Genomic DNA, 17842 nt, shown 5'->3' with positions numbered 1-17842 from the left:
CCTCAAAATAGCTATTGTTTAATAGTCTACTTCTAGGCAAGGCCCAGCAGGTCAAGCAAACCAAGAGTAAGTCTTAAAATAGGAATTATTTTGCGTTATACCTTTTATTATCTTCTTTTAATGACTTTTTTTTCACATTCTTATAGTTCTTGTAGATTTTTAGGGAGAAAGGGGAGGTTTTGTTTTAGCTAAGGCCATACATTTGCTTAAGGAAATCTTTTGTGTATGAAGTTTGTTGTTCCTTAGATTTCTGATATTCAGCAAGTTATTTTTCTGTGTATTAGAAAATAGTAAACCTTATTTTTAAAAACATACACACATAATATATGAATACCTACTCATTGTGAAAATTCAAACAATATGCAGAACTACAGAGAGGAAAAAAGTCAATCTCTCTCTTCACATTTCCCCCTCTAACTCCCGCCACCCCATTCTCCTCCCACACAGCAGGCATGGTCAGGGTTTGGTTTGCCTCGTTGCTGACCTTTTCAAAAATTATTTTCATAATCATATAAGAATATACACAGAATTTGGGGACATTTTATTTTGACAGAAACAGCATTATAATGTAGGTATTGTTCTAAGAGTTTTTTTTTCTTCCACTAAAAAGTATTTGCTGTTTTGGGTAGAATTTTAATACTAAACCTGACCACTTACCCACCTTTTCTCCAGGTCTCTTGACTAGGAAACAGATTTGTCGGGGGCAAAGTACAAGTAATGACTTCTAAAATAGAATAGCTGAGCAAATGCCTTATATCTTTAAAAGGCAGGTTTTCCTTATGAAGTGTCAATGGTCCTAGAGAAGGAGGCCTAGAAATCTAAGCAGGGCTTCTTGCTCCCTGCTTCCTGTCTAAGCCAGTTACCTAATCAGCCTGTGGATGAGCATGGCTGGCCTGCCTCTGAGGCCAGGCTCTGCTCTGTGAATCGACGACATAGGACCAGGAAGCAATAGAGAATCGGTGGAACCTGTTCTTGCCTTTAAGGAATAGTAGTCCTGCTACTAGTAAAATGTGATCTGAGAATGCGGCTAATGACACTAGAATTCCTCGTCTCATAGGACGCAGAAGAGTAGCTAGAAAGTGGGTGGAGATGGTCTGACAACGTAGGTGGAAATATCCACTCTCCCGTGGGCTGACGTGGAAATGTGAGGCTGCAGGATAGCAGTTTCTTCTCTAGCAAACATATCTTGGAGGTGTTACCATTTCAGCACATAGAGATTGAAATCATTTAGAGGTCTCATAATATGCTGTAACTTATATTTATATAGGATTTTAGAGTTTTGAAAACTTTCTCCTAATTTCCCCCTCATTTTACTCTCACAGCACCCTGTGTGGGGCTTCTTTGATAGATATGGGACTAAAGCCTTAAGGAAGTCAAGGGAATTGTCCATGAATTCAAGCTCTATGGATGCCTGGGTCAGTTTTCTTTCCACTGTAACATACTACTTCTTGTTAAATGCTAGTTTATATTTAAATTGCATGGGAATAATTAGCTGCTGTTAAATTTGTTACAAGAACCCCTTTTCTGACAGGCATAATTTCAGCTCTCTTCTGTAAATCTGATTTAACAAGTGTTTATTGAAAACTATCATTGATATGTTTATTTTGTATTGGTTTTTATTTTTTAATTCCCATCATCTGACCCAGTCTTGTGTTCAGCGTAATTCTCCATCTTGTTAATGTTGTTGGGGGCAGTATTTGCCTATAATTATAAAACTGAAACAGACCCTCATTTGTCCAGCCTCCCTTGTAGCCAGGATTTGTGTACGTGATCTAGGCTTGGCTCATGTTTTGCAACCACCTTAGACTTTAAATTGGTAGCTTGTGGCCCAAGAGGTAGGGGCAGAAAATCCTCTCTGCTGGCAGGTGGTTGCCACGGCAGTGTCAATATCCAGCCTCCAGGGGCAGTAGGGACAGCAGGGGCAGTGAATCCCAGTGGTGGCTTTCATGTTCTGTGCCCCGGGTGATGGCGGTGGTGTGGTCTCTGGCATCCAGAAGTGGTGGTACCTTGTCCACACTGAACTGATTTGGGCTGTGGTCCTTGATATTGGCTGGCCGTCTGTATTCCTGCTCAGTGTCTAGCCCTAATTCTCTGACATTACAGTGATTGTATGAACTATTCAGTAACCTTTCATTTTTTAAATTTACATACAATAAATTCACTTGTTGTGGTAGACACTTCTATGGATTTTGACAATATATAGAGTCATGTACCAACTGCCACAGTCATAATGTAGAACAGTTCTGTCATGCCTCAGATTCTGCTCCTTTGTAGTCACCCTTTATCTACCCCCAAATCCTAATCTATCTATCCCATAATTTTCCCTTTTCCAGAATATTTTCACAGAATAATTTTCATATAATGTTATCTAATAATCTTTTAATAATATTTCATTATAATATTAATAACCTTTAAAATATTAGTAAATTTATTTTCTGATTAAATATAGTCATGTCTCGCTTAAATACAGGGATATATTCTGAGAAATGCGTCACTGGGTGATTTTGTTGTTTTGCGAACATCAGAGTGTACTTACACAAACCTAGATGGTATGGTCCACTACACACCTAGGCTCTATGGTACTAATCTCCTGGGACCACTGTTGCGTATGTGGTCCGTCGTTGACTTAAGTGTTGTTATGTGGCGCATGACTGTAAGAATAGCTAAAATTTATTGGACGCTTAACATTTGTTTTGTTGTGTTCTTAGTAAGTGCTTTACATGGATGAACTCGTTCAGTCCTCACTGCAGTTCTAATAGGTGTATCCTCTTATTATCCCCATTCACATATGAGAAAGCTGAGGCACAGAGTGATTAAGGAAGCTGTCCACGGCCGCAGAGGTCATAAGTGGCAGTCAAGATTCAAACCCAGGCAGCGTGGTGCCAGACATAGGCTTTTAGCTCCTATCTGTACTGCTTTGTAAACAGCCAGAATTGTTTTCTGTTGTTTGCAACTATGAACTTGAGTGATAGAACTCGTGGAGGAAAGTCTCAAAGTACACACTCTTATGGATGTTACCATTGGGTTGGGGAGACACCTTATTGAAATAATTCCGTCAATGAATGCCTAATTACAGATGGAGGTAAATGAAGGAAAGGATCACAATTCTTTAGAGTTCAACAGAGACAAACCCCACCTAGTCTGGGGGTCATAGGAGGTTTCCCTGAGAAAGTGATACTTTAATAGAAATCTGAATGAGTTGCCAGACTGTGTGTGTATCTGTGGAGTGTGCAACTGGAAACTTCCAGAGAAAGCCACAGGTGCTGAGGTCCAGAGGTAGGAGGCAAGATGGCCATTCTAACTGGAGCATCTAAGGGGGAGCCCCACTGCCAGCCAATGTAGGTGAAATTAGAGGTGGGCAGGTGGCCAAACTATGTAAGCCACATCAAGTACTCATGAGGCTTTGCCTCCCTCTGGTTCCAAATAACACTCTGCAGTCTTTACTCATCCACACAAAGCAAGAAAAGAAAACACAGGGCAATGCTCATAGAGGACTATGCTTTGTTTTCTCATGGAGCAGGACTCATGATGGGAAGGTAATGGGCCCAAGTTCCCTTGGATATTGCCTGGAAGGTATTCCTGGACCACTTGCCTTACCTCAGGAGGTATTTGGGAATATATTGGGATCCACTGATTTGCATTGGAGCACTATGAGGCTGGCTTCTGCTCATTGCTGTGCCTGAGATTGTTAAAGCATTTCTTCAAACCTCACATCCGTAAACTGCAGGGTGTGCAATACCTTGTATTTGGTGTCCTTGAGTCATTGATAGGTATCTCAGTAAGCACAGCCAAGTTAGCAAATAGACACAGTCTCTTCTCTCTGCATGTTTTAGACACAGTCTCTTCTCTCTGCAGGTTTCATAGACCCAGACTTCAATGAACCACGACAATATTAGAACGCAGCATCGTTTCTTAAATAGGGGCACCCAGCACAAAAAGACAGGTTACCTTGGCCAGGGTTGCAAAAATAGTGAATGAAAGAGCCACAGCTAATTCTCATATTTTCTGACCTCCAGCCTACTTGGCTTGTATTTTGATATACATATTTCTAAAACAGATTCACAAAAATCATTGTTTAAATGGGTTAATTTGATAACACTGCCCAATGCATTCCTGTTTGATAGAAGGTAGACCTAGGCATCCAAGAAACACACAGTTGAATTATTCCTAGATACTACTTGTGTGTTTTCAGTAAACTAATTAAAAAATCAGTAACAGAAGGCCTGTGATAAATTTTTTTAACTTTTTTTCATAATTTTACATTTGACTAATCTTTTATAACACCCAAATGTATGGGCATGAGTTCATGCTGAGAGGAAAACTTTCGTGAGTCTGTTAACTCAGGAGGACCATAAGGCATTCAGAAAATAAGTTAATATTCTGAAGTGCATTAATTAATACTTTTGACTACCCTGACCAGTTAAGATCCTCAGAGACATATACCCCAATTTCGAATCCAATTAAAATGATATCCATTACTAAATTAACCCATGTACATTCAAATCTTGATGTAAAATGACATAGTCTCAAGATACCCATTAATTAATCAAACATGAAAAAATATGTCAAAAAATTATTAATCCATCTATTCTGATGTTATATCTCAAAGGTCTTCAAGCTCCTTATATATTAGAAGTATTATATACTATAACAATTCTTCACTTTGTTTAAAAGATAACACTGAAAAAATGTTTCACCATATGCTTGTTTGAGATGCAGTGAAAAAATGTTCTTTTCAAAGCATATGGTGATATAATTAGGTGTCTCTGAATACAGCAAGGTTGTAAAGAGAACTGTCTGAACTAAATTGAAACAATTTGCTGCTCTGTGTTTTTTTTTTGACCCATCACCCCAACATCAGTATCTTCTCTGGGTTATCATTGTTTTTAATAAGGAAGAATCTTAAGCACTTGAAGATGAGAAACATCTGCTGTCACCTCCCATAGCTATGGCAGATAGGGTTCCAGGACTGCTTCCCCTTCCCTTTCACTGTGTAAACCCCTGTGTGGCTCATGTGCCCAGTCTCTCTCATTGAGGAGTTCTGGCATCACTCCAGCATCATTGACATTTCTATAAAGTTCTGTAGCCCGGAGTCGGCTTGTGTCTATGGCTTGGCTGCCTTTCTTCATGCCGTCTCCTGGGATTCTCTTCTGCTAATGGTGAGAGGCCTTGCATTTCTTTTTCTTCAATAAAAGGGTTTTTTAAAAAATATTTCATCCTGTTTTGGTGTACTCAATCTCTGAAGAAAAGAAAAAGTTTGCAAATAGATTCTATGTGATATAATGAGAAGGACACTGGTTATTTGTTATAAGAAATCTAAATTTAAAAATTCGTGTATTGAAATCTGGGAAACAAAACATCATGGTTTCGGATGAGTTTGGGTATTATCTTGTATACTGTTTTTTCTTCATTTTTCCAATTCATTGGGACGTACAACATTTACTAGGATTTTAAGGGTAGTAGGATTTGTCACATTTTAAACAAGTTCATGAGTATATTTGAATAATGAACCTTTCATTTAAGGACATCAGTGCCTTGTAGTCCATTGATAAACAGAGTCTGGATTTTTTCTTTTAATTTTTTTTTAAAGTGCCTGACTGGAATGAATATTATGTGTTTGTCTTAGACATATGTTGTTTTCAGCCAAATTCATTGCTGACTGATACGGTAAGTTTCACTAATTTTAAGTCCTATTTTTATATCATTTATAGTGAGTATTCTTGGTTTTAGTTAACAAGTGAAACTGTCAGCAAACAAACGTGGATTGTGCAGCAGAAGACATAGATGATAGATGCTATTGAGAGTCATGACTCATGATCATTCAATGGGTTATTTGCCTCACTTCTTTTGTGATTTTTTCTGTTGTCGACTATTGAGGAAATGAATTATTTTCTCTAGCTTTCCCGGCACGGTTACTTTCTAATCAACTTGTGTTTGTTTTCACCTTGCATCCGGGGAACAGTACCTCCTGAGGTGAAATGCTATAGTGAGCCAAATCCTCGTCCGTCGTGGAATGGTTTGCAAACTTTAGCATCTACTGGAATCACCTGGAGGCTTGTTAAAATACAGATTGCTGGCCTTCATCCCCAGAGTTTTTGATTCACTAGGTCAGGAATGGGGCTGCAGTATTTGCATATTGAATGAGTTCCCAGATGAAGATGATGTGCTGGCCTGGGAACCACGTTTTGAGAACGACTTGTATAGTGCGACACTTAGTGCCTGTCCTGTGGTCTGTCGTCTCTGTGTCCCAGTGGAGACAGTGAAGTGTCCTACTGCACCCTGAGGTAGGCCCCAACCAGCTCCCAGGCACCAGGGTCTCCTTCCTTTTTTTCTTACAGGGGTTGACCACTTAGGTTTTTCTCTTTTAGGTGCTTCCGCTGCAAACTGCCATTGAAGTTCTTGCTCACTCTCCTCACATGGCCTGGTTCTTAAAAAGAATAACTCCCCTTTTCTTTACTGTGGCTGAAGACAAGCATCCAGGTTCTTTTCTCTTTTTGGGTTTTCAACTAATTATTTTGGAAAAAAGTGTATAACAAAATAAATACGCTTAAGAAAGTTTCAAAGTTTGCAAATTCTCCTAATAGTCATCTCTGGTCCATGGTTCCAAATTCCCTTTAAAATGGTAGCTGGAAGGCTCAGTGGGGTGTTCTCTTGGCTCTTACTCCCAGAGATGGAACTTAGCCAGGGACAATTCCCTTCTGATCCAGCCATGTGGTCTCTTTCCTTCATGGGACCTGACCAAGGGAGAGCAATAGTACCTCCTTGATTCAAGTGGAAGATAGAAATATATATCTTCGAAGATATCTTTGTCTCTGCCTTACTTGAAAATTATTGTCTATCTGGTATTTTCTCTCTGAAAGGTAATCAGCCATTTTGTTTTTGGAAATGGTATAATGGGTGGTAAAGAGTGACTTTAGAGCCAGGCAGATTTGAATTGAATCCTGATTTTGTCTCTTATTATCTGTGTGATCTTACATATGTTGGGTAAACTGGGTGAGCCTCAGTTTCCTCACCTGTAAAGTGGGAATGCTAATGCTTACCTCGTATTTACATGAGACAACAGAAAGGCACATAGCATAAAGCCTTAGAAATAGAAGTTTTTGGGGCCGGCCCTGTGGCCTAGTAGTTGAGTTTGGCATGCTCCACTTTGGGGGCCCAGGTTCGGTTCCCAGGTGTGGACCTACACCACTCATTGGAAGCCATGCTGTGGTGGTGACCCACATACAAAATAGAAGAAGATTGGCAACAGATGTTAGCTCAGGGTGACTCTTCCTCAGCAAAAAGAAAAAGAAAAAAAGAAATAGGAATTTTCAATGGTTGGCAGCTATTACTGTTGGTAGTAATAATATTATTAAAAATAGTAAGTTCCTAAAATGTTAGGGATACTAAGCGATTCTCTTCTAAATGGACCTCTGGTAAAACTGCAGAATCTCTGAATGAGACCTTAGAGGAACCTCTCTCTGGCATTGCTTCAGCTGTTATTTATTGAGCTTAGCATGTGCTAGTCTCTGTGCACCCTCTAATCTCTGGTCTTTGATACAGCACTATTTATCCTCTGAATAAACACCTGTGGGGGCAGACTACTTACTGCTTTAGACTGGTCCCCTTTTCACTTTCAGATTACTTTAATGGTCAGAAATTTCTTCCATAATTTAGTAAAATCTGCATCTCTGTAAACTTCTACCCACTGAACCATTATATATTATTCTAGAAAACAACACAAAGAGCATGTGGTCAGTGTGTGGCAGTTATTACAAGATAACTTCCTTTGAGAAGTTTGAAATTTTATTCTCTGAGAGTTAAATTTAAAGGACAATGCAATAGAGGACATTTCAGATATGTACCTAGCCACCTTAAAATGTCAGTGGTTCCGGGCCCACAAAACTGGACTCTCTTCAAGGGGTTGCAAATAGAAGCTTCAGAGAACTAGAAAGTTAGAAACAAACAAATAAAAAATAGTTCAAGTTCTATATAAGGGGTACATTTTTTAGTACCATCAATCAGGGTTGTTATTTTGTTCAGTGTTGGGTCCAAGCCATATTGATAGCAGGAATATACTCTCCTCAGGTAAACTAGATTATATTGTCTATGGAAGCAAATTAACCTGATGTTGTAATGGGTTGAATTGTGTCCCCAAAAAGCTGTTCAAGTCCTTACCCCCAGTATCTGTGAATATGAACTTATTTGGAAGTAAGAGTCTTTGCAGATACGATCAAGTTAAGGTGAGGTCATACTGGATTAGGGTGGGCCCTAATCAAATGACTTTTGTCCTTATAAGAAGAGGGAAAGTAGGAAGCAGGCACAGGAGAACACTATGTGACTATGGAGGCAGAAATTGGAGTGATTCATCTGCAAGCCAAGGAATGCCAAAGACTGCAACCGCCAGAACCTAGCAAGAGGCACGTAATATCCTCCCCTAGAACTTTCAGAGAGAGCATGGCCCTGCTGACGCCTTAATTTCAGACTTTTAGCCTCCAGAACTGTGAGACAATAAATTTCTCTTGTTTTTAGTTTGTGGTAATTTGTCACAGAAACCCTAGGAAACTAATACACTTAGTGTTGGGGGTGGTTTGTTTGCCTTTAGATAATTAAGGAGGAAATGTGTTGCAGCTATTATTTGTAGAAAGATTGATACGGAGTCTTGGCACCTGCTTTTTTCCTGTGCTCATGGGATCAAAGTCCACTCCTTTTTAGGGAAAGCAGAAGCTGAAGCAGAGAAAAATGAGCATTAAAATCAGACTGAGACTTGAGGCATCGAAGTTCACAAGACACAAGAAGGGACAATGGTATGGGACTTATCTCATTTGGGGAGAGATGGAAATTCTTCAGGAGAGGATTTGAGATTCTGGAGCAGGGAGAGGTCCTAAATTGAGCCCGAGGGTTGATGATGAGGAAGCATCCGGTGATTGCGAGTTAGGAAGCAAGCTACTGTCTAAGTGGGGTGCCTCCCCAAAAGCACTTCTTCACCCCTTCTCCCTTGATACTATAAGTACACTTTGTGTCAGATAGAGTGGGTCTATTTAGCAAATTCTGTATGCGTTTTGGAAGACATTCTCACCAAACAACTGCTCAAACTATCCAACCATTCAGAGATTTCATACAGGTCTGGTCTGGAAGAGACAAGCATGGTAGAACTTAAGGAGGACACAAGGCTGAATGGACACAGGCACTCTGTCTATAGAACACTGGGTGGAGTGGAGTACAGACTGGTAGAGAACTTCCAAGTGTAAGGCAATCCAGCTGCTCCCCAAGATTCTTCCCATAAGGTAATGGGGGATTTGGTCTCTCCCTAATGGACAGGAAGAAAGAGCTCTGGCTGCCAGTAGTACATACAGAAATTTATGTGATTTACTATAAATGGTACCCCTTCCTCAAAGCACGTGACTTCCACCTGGTCAGATAAATGTCATAATAAATATACACAGATATGAAATCCAGGTGAATGTTGATGTTGGGTTATATGTGGTCACTGAACACGGTGTATCCGTACTATCTTTGTAACTGTCCGTGGTGGCCTTGCCTGGCACATTTGGATCGCAAGAATATCCAGAGAAGAATGTGTCAATCAGAAGGGTCGATTAACTTATCCAGGAAACAAGAGAGTCACTGGGGAGAAGATTAACATTGCTCGTTCAGTCGTTGCTCTGGGGAGCAGGATTTGCAGGTCTATGCAATGTTACGTCACACTAAGTTACTCTGGTGCTGTTTAGAATCTGAATCATACTCTACCTCCTTTACATTGATTGCATGCTCACCTGCTAATTGTAATTTGACCTCCATGACTTGAGCTGAGCAGGCGGGTTGAGTGGCTGGTTCCCTGTGACTGTTCTCTCTCACTAAATGCCTTAAGTTTGCCTTCTGGTACCAATGTTGTTGCTGTCTTGCTGAAGGATGGAACAACTCTCTTTTTTCTGACGTATCAGATTTCCTGGTGGTGGCAGCATTCAGTTCCTTGCTGGCTATTGGAAGAGACCACCCTCACTTGCTTGTTGTGTGGCCCTCTCTATATGGCAGCTCACAACATGGCAGCTTGCTTCTTTGAAGCTGGCAAGGGACAGAGTCTCCTAACAAGATGGAGATTACAGTCTTAAGTAATGTAATCACATACATGTAATCACATGCATCTATTATCGTTACCATATTCTATTGGTTAGAAGCAAGTCACAGGTCCTGCCCACACTCAAGGGGAGAGGATTATACAAGGGTGTGAATACCAGGGAAAAGGGATCATGGGACCATCTTAGTGTCTGTGTGCCCAAACTGAGTATGTATCTGCTCAACTAGAGTCTACATTTCCTAGTCTTCCTTGTAGCTAGGGGTGGCTCTGAGTTTTGGCCAATGGGAAGAGAGAAGTAATGGGTGGGAATTTTGGAATCTATTTTAATAAGGAAGTTTCTTACCATCCACTCTGCTCTCTTTCCCCGTTCCTGCAAGTGACAATGTGAATATGGTGTTAGCAGTGTTGATGCTGCAGATGAAGATAACCCTGGGAGGTGATAGAGGAATAGCATGAAAAGACTGTCCTGGATGACCATGTAGAGTGGAGCCACTTTACCAGCGCTGAAATGCTCACTTCTGTTATAAGCGAGTGAAATAATCTTGTTTCTCAAACTGTATTTTGGAGCCTCTTTGTTATAGGAGCTTAACTTATACCTAACTCATAGCAGTTTATTCTGTAGCTAGACTGTCTCAACATGGTGGGCAGCCTCGTGGGATCTGCTCATGGACCAACCTGAACTGGAGGATAAAGTGTACAAAGAACAACATACATTCACGACAATAGATTTCACAAACTTTCATATAAAAGAAGAAAGACATCACCTTAAAAACAAACTTTTATATAAAAGACATTACCTGAAAAGTGTGCTTATAGAAAAAACAATCTAGTTTTTTAGTATTAACTTAATCCTCTTGGCATTTTTAAGGATTAAAAAAATAATGACTTGAATAAGTAACTGTTCTAGTTATCTATTGCTGTGTAACAAACTGTTCTAAGACTTAGTGGCCTAAAACAACAGGGATAATATTATTTTTTTCTCTCATGATTCTGGGAGTTAATTAGGCTCAGCTAGGTGGTTCCTTCTTGGGACCTCCATTGAGTGGTGGTCAGATAGTGGCTGGGGCCGGATCATCTCAAGGCTCACTCCATTACACGTCTGGAGGTTGATGCTGGCTCTTGGCTGCAACCTCAGCTGGGGCTATTGACCATAACCCCTTCCTGTGGTTCTCAATGAGGTCTTTCCACTTCCTCATGACATGGTGACTGGTTCCAAGAGGAAATGTGCTGTGGGCCCAGGTGGAAACTGTATTGCCTTTTATGACCTATCCTCTGAAGTCACATCACTGCTGCCATAATCATAGACCTGCCCAGATTCCAGGAGGAGAGGGCATATACCCTCTCAGTGGGAGGAGTGACCTCTCAAGGTCATATTGCAAGAAGAGCGTCTGGAATGGGAGGTCTTGTGGTCATGTTGGAGAGTACTATCAGTCACAGTCCACCCTTTGGTCATAACAATTTAAATTCCTCCCATGTACAAAATGCAATTATTCTGTCCCCTTCCACCGAGTCTCATTCTATTAAGGCATTTGCTCAAAAACCTAGGTCTTGTCATTGAAATCAGGCCCAGGTGCAGGCGAGGCTTCTTGAATGTGGTTCTTTGAGTGCATATTCCTTGGGTACATTTGAAGGGCTGTGAACTAAAGAGACAGACTGTCTTCCTCCCACACCTCGACATAGAGCTCTGGGAAAGTTCTCCAGGGTGGAACCAGGACGAGCAGTCACTGGTTTACAGCATGCTTCCAGAGCCTGCATCAGGGCTCAGTCTGCCTGCTGGGAGGTGCTCCTCACTACTCTTGGCTCTACCCTCTTGGATCTTGGATCTGCCCTCAGAGACATCCTTGTTTTTTTTTTTTCCCTTGCTTTTTCTCCCCAAATCCCCCCAGTACATAGATGTATATATTTTGAGTTGTGGGTCCTTATAGTTGTGGCATGTGGGACGCCGCCTCAACGTGGCCTGACGAGCAGTGCCATGTCCCTGCCTAGGATTCGAACCAGCAATACCCTTGGCCTCCAAAGCAGAGTGCATGAACTTAACCTCTCAGCCACTGGGCCGGCCCCCATTTTCTGTCTCTTACTAAGAAAAGCTGAGTTTGCAATTGAATAGCCTTCTTAGCATGTGTCCTGCCTGTAAAAAGGGTAGAGGTTCAAAGTTCTTTTTTAGAATTTAGTATTTAGTATTTATCTGTTCTGTTTAGCCCAAGCTGGCAGTGGTTCCACCAGAATAATTATCTTAAAAACATGGTGTGTTTTTAAGTGTATCACTTTATAATCCTTGAGAGACACCCTCCTATTTCTTCACGCTAAGCCCTTCTCTACCTTAGCTTCCTGTGATGCTGCTGCCAATGATTTAACTGAGAGGATCTGTAAGCCATGCTCTCAAGATCCTTAAAGAGCTTTTGGTCTGATTGAAAGATTCTGTGAGGCACCACGTTAGATCTTTCTAAATCTTAACAAACAGTTTTGCAGACATGCCCTCAGTTTCGTTTTTAGACCCTGTTTTCCTGATAGTGCTCTGGATTTCGTCTCTGCCCAGAAGCTACTTTTAATTTTAGAATCATTTGCTGTCTAGAGAGGCTGGGAATAAGAAATGGTTTTATTTTCAAACCCAGCAAGTCTTGGCTCCTCTATATTTAACAGTTCATTCTTTAGCTATCTCTTTCCTTTTGCATTTTATCCTAGGCTGTGAGAAGAAGCCGGGTGGCAATTTCAAAATTCTGCCTAAAAAGCTCCTTAGCTAGATCTTGGAGTTCATAAGGTACATTGCCCATTTTTTACGCCTCTGCATAACAAATGTACCCTCTCCTCCTCCTTCCAGTGACATTTCCCTTACTTTGCATGAGCCATCGTTGACAGCCTCCTTGAGGTCCTCTAGGCTTCGACTAACACTTTCATGGAGGTTCTTTAGGTTTCCACTAACAGTCTCCTCAAACTTCTCCCACCTTCTGCTCACAACCTGGTCCCAAAGACAATGCTACATGTCTTCGGATTTTGGTACAGCCATGCCCCACCTCCAGGTGCCAGAATCTTTCTTAATTATCTACTGTTATGAAACAAATCACTCCAAGGCATAAAGGCTTAAAACCGCCACGGTGTGCTCGTTATTACCTCTTGGGGTTCTGGGTGGACTGGGCTCAGCAGCACGGTTCTCACGTGAGATCAGTCTTGTGGTGACAGTCATGGTTGTGGGGCCAGGACCTCAGCCCAGTCTATTTTTGTGGCATGTTGGAAAATATAATCTCATACAATAGCTGTATCAGAATAATTTAAATTTTAAATCCTATACAGCAACCCTCATTGGTTAATTAAAGCAGGGAAAAAAAAAACCTTACTGAAAGTGTATTGTGTAAATTATAGTACTGATGGAATTTCAGGAAAACCAGCCTCAGAAAGTGTGAACCAAAAAGCCAGTAGAAGGTACTGACGAAGTTGCACTGGATGAAAGATGGAAGAGAAGAACAGAATCATCAGAGGAGCAGAATCTCCCTTGCCTCTGACTTTGAAACATGGAGGTGATGGGAGAATGTGCCTGCCTTGGAGAGGGCTTGATGTGTATTAGAAACTTTATGATTTTTTTGCATGTACATGTTGAGTTGATTTTGCTGCTCCTTTCATTGTAATAAACACTCATCATCTCCCCCTGTTAAAACCTACTTGTCTTTAAAGAGTCAGCTCAAATGCCAATATTCTATTACGTTTTGTTAATTAGAATTTATTTCTCTCTCTATTAGCTCATAGTACACTTTTTCCTTCTCTTACAAAACTTAATTGTTTAGCATTAAAGTATGTTAACCTGCCTTATCAACCTAACTAGGTATAAGTTCCTTGAGGGCAAAGGCCCTGGCTTAGATTTCTTTATATCCCCAGAGTATCTCAAGGCAACAGGTGCTCAGACACATTTGTTGAAAGAGTAAGGTGGGGTACCAAGTTAGATATTCTGCAAATAGCTTAATGATAAGTTCTGCATGAATATGTCCTTTTCATTGCTTAAAAAACCCATAAAGATCATTCTCTTCCCTTAATGTGCCATTAATTAAAAGCTTTTAGAAGATCAGACATATGCAGAAACTTTTATACTTTAGTTTGAGATAATGATTGACATTATCTCAGAATATTGAATAAAATGAAACAGCAAAATCTCTCAAATTAATTAGTTTCCTGATCCATAATTTTAACCAATGACGAAAAGTGATTTTTGTTTTCATTATTAGGTAAGTGCTTTCAATGGATTGCAAATAGCTTTGCTGTTAGAACAGATGCAGTTTTTTCTTTAGTTAAATGTGGATATGCTTGTAATTTTTAGATTGATTAAATTATTATGGTTAAAACCTCTATTTTTACTTTTATGCTGCTATTTTAAAGCTCAGCCAAGACAGAAAAGTGAACATGTGCAAAATCAGATTTCAACTAAATAAAAGTGTATGTACAATGGAAGCTTATAAATTTGAAAATCAAATTTATTTAAGAGTGTGGTTGGTAGTCAGCCTTCAAGAGGGCCCTCAAGGATCCTCACTTCTGATATTCAACCCTTGTGTACTCCCCTCCCACATTGTGCCAGGTTTGGGTTGTGTGACCAATAGAATATGGCAGAAGTGATGGCATGTGGCTACCAAAACTAGATGATAAAAGGCAGTGTCTCTTCTGCCTCGCTCTCTTGGATCAGTCACTCTGGAGGAATTCAGCTGTCATGTCATGTGGATGCCCAAGGAGCTTTCTAAAGAGTTGCACGTTAATGGGACTGATACATCTTGCTAAAAGAGTCAGCAACAACTTACCAGTCACATAAGTGAGCCATCTTGGAAGTGAATCCTCTAGCCATAGTCCCAACCTTGATATGACTGCACCTCTGGCCTCTAAAACTGTGGCCTTGTGAGAGATCCTGAGCCATAACTGCCCAGCCAAGCCACTTCTGATTTCCTGACCCACAGAATCCTCAAAATAATAAATGGTTATCTTTTACGCCATTAAATTTTGGGGGTGATTTGTTACACAGCAATAGATAACTAATAAAAAAAGGTGTTTGTTATACTTAGAATATACAAATATAAGGCAAATAACAGATGAGATTGAGGACACTGTAAAGATTTCTTTAATTAGATAACCGTAATGCTCACAGTGCAGATATTTTTCCAGTAAGTAGTATAGTTGTCAAGAACTAAGTAGAAAATGTGTTGGACATAGATTTGGCAAGGAAATTATTGTTTTTTACTGTATGATGACTTGAAGATGGGTACCATACTGTACATATGTTCAACTGTAACAGCTAAAGTTATTTCTCCATTAGAGACTTTTGCAACAGGTTCTATCAATATACATTAAGTATATAGCTCTATTGATAAAAAACATATGTTCATTTATAGATAAAAATATTTCAGTAAAAATATGATCTATTATTTTTGAAAGTTCAGCATCATAGCAAGTGATGCATGGGTTTTGTGACTTGCTAGATGCTTCTCCATATGGGGAGCTGAGCCTGCACACACGCGGTAATGCATGCATCACCACATATTCACTAATGAAGCAAGGTAGAGAAATAGAAAAGCTTTTCATTCCCTCAACATGCAGCTGGTGTGTGATGCCAGATGTAAAATCATTGATGTTCTTGCCAAGTTCTCAGGATCATGTCATGATTTATTTAAACTCAGACCATCAAGTATGTTGATTTTTTTCCAAAAAATAGTCAAATTCCAAGAGACTGACTAGTAGGTGAATAGGAGCATATCTTTTAAAATAAACTATTGGCTGTATATTAAATATGAAATTCTTATTTATATCTTTCATTCTTTCTTTGTAGGTTATTGTGATTTTCCTCTGAAGAAAGAGTTAATGACTCTCCTTTCTAATCCCTCTGCTCTGACAGAATTACTTTATAATGAGGCACATAAATTCACTAGAGCTGTAATTGAAAAAAATCTATGTTATTTTGAAACAAATGTTACAGATGCCTATCCAAAATGGATAGTTAATGGCATGTCTTCTTTTAATAGTCTCAAGCATTTCCTTTGATAATTTGTAATTTATGATATTGGAATAGATTGTGGGAGAGACCAAGCTGTAAGGTTTCTTCCAGAGCGCTTATCTCCACCATCTGCAATCCCCTTAGAGGAACCTTTTAATCTGGCAGTAGGAACTTCAGGGGGCATTCTGGGTGATTTGTCACCATCAGGGGCACTTGTGATCTAGAACTACTGGAAAAGGTAACTATTATTGAGCTTCTGCCATATGCTGGGCACACTGGTATCTTACTCGATTCTCAAAGCAACCTTGTGTTTCAGTAGCACAACTTCCCTTCTCACTATTGATCTGTAGTGTATATATTTTTAAAAACTTGTGGCAAAATCGACCTAGCATAAAATTTACGATTTTAACCATTTTTTAAGGGTACAGTTTGGTCAGTTCAGTGGCATTAAGTACATTTACATTGTTGTGCAACCATCACCACCATCCATCTCCAGAACTCCACAGCAAGCATTTTTAATCATGCAACACTTCTCGTAAATCAAGGAGTCTTTTGTCTCTTAAGGAAAAAATCACCCAGAAAAGGAACAATGGTAAAAAAATTATACTGATATATTTTATGTTTATTTAACCTGATAGAAACTCAATAAATATTTTGGTACCTACTAGAAACAAGATACCATATTAGGCAGTTTAGAGAATATACAGACTCATGAGATGAAACCCCCACTCTCCAGGGTAGACTGGGATTCTGCAGTCTGATCTTGATTCCTTTAGGAGACTCATTCATGTAACAAGTCTAGAATATCTTTTCCACGCCAGGGGCTCTGCTGGATATTTGGTATGTGGTGGAGCATAGTTTCTGCCCTCTTGGAACTACATTGAAATCATTATCAGCATGGTCCTCATCTGCTCCTTCTCAGCTTGTAGGAAGGGAGTTGGAGGGCAATCCTGAAATCTACGCAGAAGTAGTAAGAGCACCCTTTTATTGAATGTTTATTTACACACAGCACTTTATAAATAGGTATAATCTTGTTGAATTCTTACGATGACCCTAAAATGTAGGTACATTGATCATTTTTCTTTTATAGATGAGGAATATTAAGCACACACGTATTAAATAAGGCCTATGGTCACACAGTAGTGGGACTGAGGTTTGAGCCCAGGTCGTCCATTCCAGAAGCTGCACGTTTAACCTTACCCTACATGGCCTCTATTATGTGAGTGCGGACATAGGGCTTCATAGAGCTCCTTCCTGACTACTCATTCAAATTCAAAATACACTCTTCAAGGGAGGGGTGAGTGGAGGGACGGACAACCAGAGGCCAGGAGTGTTACTCTAAGAGGGCTCCCTCTATGTGGAAGGATTTCCTACCACAAAGCCACGTTGCTAGTCCAAAGGGTCCTTTGTGAAAGTCTGGAACAGGTAAACCTTCCTGGAAGGTTTCAATTGAAAAGCTTCTTGCAGGAAAATTTTCAATTAGAAAATACACAGGTTTATGATAACTGTGATGTGGGCACACATCCTGGAGTTGTGCAAGGCGTAAGTGGCACAACCAAATGTGGCAACTCTGCTCACTACCATCCTGTTATGGCCTGCACTGTGCACCTCCCATATTCTTATTTTGCAATCTCAATCCCCAGTACCTCAGAATATAACTATATTCAGAGATAAGGTTTTTAAAGAGGTGATTAAGTTAAAATGAGGTCTTTAGGGTGGGCCCTAATCCAACATGAGTGGCATCCTCATAAGAAGAGGAAGCAACACCAGCAGCGACATGCACAGAGGGAGAACCATGTGAAGAGGCAGCAAGAGGGGGGCCATCT

The sequence above is a fragment of the Equus caballus genome, chromosome 14 (assembly GCF_041296265.1).
Source record: "Equus caballus isolate H_3958 breed thoroughbred chromosome 14, TB-T2T, whole genome shotgun sequence".
NCBI lineage: Eukaryota > Metazoa > Chordata > Mammalia > Perissodactyla > Equidae > Equus > Equus caballus.
This window is presented reverse-complemented; position numbering follows the sequence as displayed.